Source organism: Erigeron canadensis, chromosome 1 (assembly GCF_010389155.1).
Source record: "Erigeron canadensis isolate Cc75 chromosome 1, C_canadensis_v1, whole genome shotgun sequence".
Lineage (NCBI taxonomy): Eukaryota > Viridiplantae > Streptophyta > Magnoliopsida > Asterales > Asteraceae > Erigeron > Erigeron canadensis.
The window spans coordinates 14,282,299-14,284,735 of NC_057761.1; positions in this window are offsets into that span (position 1 = coordinate 14,282,299).

The window sequence follows — 2,437 nt, forward strand, 5'->3', positions numbered from 1 at the left end:
CATTATTTTGAGGCCCGCCCAGTTTCCTTTCTGATTCACCAGATTGTGGTGCATCAGTTTTAAAGAATGCAAAAATCATTCTCGGGGACATCTGGACTTCATCAGAAGTGGACACCAGGTTGTCCAGATTCCTCAACAGTTCTGGCACAGAGAACAAGGATTGCGTGTTGTTGTACTCTTCTCTGCCCAGAATCTGAATAAAACAAAGGGACAGGAATCTTGAAAAGGGAACACAAGGACCCCTGTTGCCCTTCAACTTGAACACCAGGCTCCTGAACAAAATACCTACAAAGTCCACCCTCAGTCCATTCCAAAGGCAGTAAGCCATCTCTGCCTGAAAGGAGTTTATCTGGTCCAATCCACCAGAACTCCCTCCCAAACTCTCCACCAAGTGAACCATAAAGAACTTCCAGGATGGTGAAAGCCCTTTCATTGTAATAGACCCCTTTGTTTTCAACACATCCCCCTCCACCATCTCCTTATTTCCCATATCAAGGAAGACCTGGCGAAAATTAATATTGGAGGAAATCACCACTGGATTTTCATTTTGTCTCCAGTAATTGAGGTTAAGGGCTTCCCTTAATGTTTCAGTGGTGATGGTACACGGGACTGACCCATCCTTTAGAGAAAAGGAGATGGATGAGCAGTCCTCAGAAAGAGAGGCAGTGTACCAGAATTCACACAAGTAGTCATGAAATAGCTTGTGTGGATTCAAAGAGAAGGCATCGCTGAGGGGAGAAATCCGAAGAAAGGATTGGATTCTCCCTATAAGAGAGTCAGCGGCCTGGAGCCCTTGAAGAGATGCCATTGGATTATTTGGATTTAATTAAATAAGTTTAGAACTTATGGGAGCACCAGTGGCACGAATAACATTTTGTGATGGAATGTACTCAGCAGTGAGTAGATTCACATCACGAGAACGAGATGAAGAAGAAGAAGATTTAGGAGCCATTTGTGAATTTAGATTTAGGGTTTTGGACTTAAAGAAGAAAGAGAGAAAAGGATCTCGAATTGTGAATGATTGAAAGAGTAAATGAAGGAATTTTGAGAGAAGTAAATGAGACGGATATATTGGTGGGGGTATATATAGGCAGTAAAATATTGCCAAAATATATACGAAAAGATATTTTAGTCTCCAAAAATTTGAAATAATTTGTAAAAAGTTATTTTCCAAAATTTTGAGAATTCAAAAATATTTAATACTTCCCATCAAGCATTTAATGCTACGACGGCTGGTATTCCCACTCACCCACTAACTTCACCAATACCCATAAAAAGTGCAGTACATTTCAGCAAAAGTCTTGACACGTAAGACATGTCAGGTGACGTTCGTGAGTGCGAGGTTAGTACTCGAGTAACATCACGTGTCACAAGTATCCACCAAGTAAAACACAACGTTATGAAATCTGGCTGACCACCATTTTGAGACAAGACCAAACTAGCAACCAAAAGAAAATTTAGATGTCAGTTTCAACTGATGAACTTCAGTTGCATTTTTCAATAATTTATTTGAAAAATATTTGAGTCTTTTTCCCCCTAAAAATGTGATCCATTTGATCAGTGACTAGTCTTTGAGTACATCAAGGCGTTCAATCTCCAACCAATCAAGGATCACCTGGACCATCCTCAACTGAAGGGCCTCTTCAGTTTAATGAGGATTTAACATACCCAGTTCACTGATGAGATGTTTAAAAGTCTTTTCATCAAGAGGTTTTGTAAAAACATCAGCTAACTGTTTATCAGTGGGGATGAAATGTATTTCAATATCTCCTTTCATAACATGATCACGAATGAAGTGATACCTGATATCAATATGCTTCGTCTTTGAGTGCATCACTGGGTTGTGAGATATAGCAATAGCACTGGTGTTGTCACAAAAGATTGGGTTCTTGTGAATTTCATGCCATAATCAAGTAACTGGTTTTTGATCCAGAGAATCTGGGCACAGCAACTGGCCGCAGAAATGTATTCTGCCTCAGCAGTAGACATTGAGACTGAAGTCTGCTTCTTACTGGTCCAACTCACCAGTTTTCCCCCTAGGAAATGACATCCACCAGTTGTGGATTTTCTATCAATCTTACAACCTGCATGATCTGAATCTGAATAACCCATTAGATCTAACCCTGAGCCTTTGGGATACCAAAGACCAAGGCTAGGGCACCCTTTCAGGTACCTGAAAATGCGTTTAACAGCATGCAAGTGTGATTCTTTTGGATTTGCCTGAAATCTGGCACATAAACATGTTGCAAACATTATATCTGGTCGACTGGCAGTTAGATACATCAGTGAACCAACCATTCCACGATATTCTTTTTGGTCCACTGGTTTTCCATTTGGGTCAGAGTCCAAATTTAATGGAGCTGAAATAGGTGTGGTTTTTGATGGGATTGAATCAAATTTGTATTTTCTCAACAAATCTCTGACATATTTTTCTTGG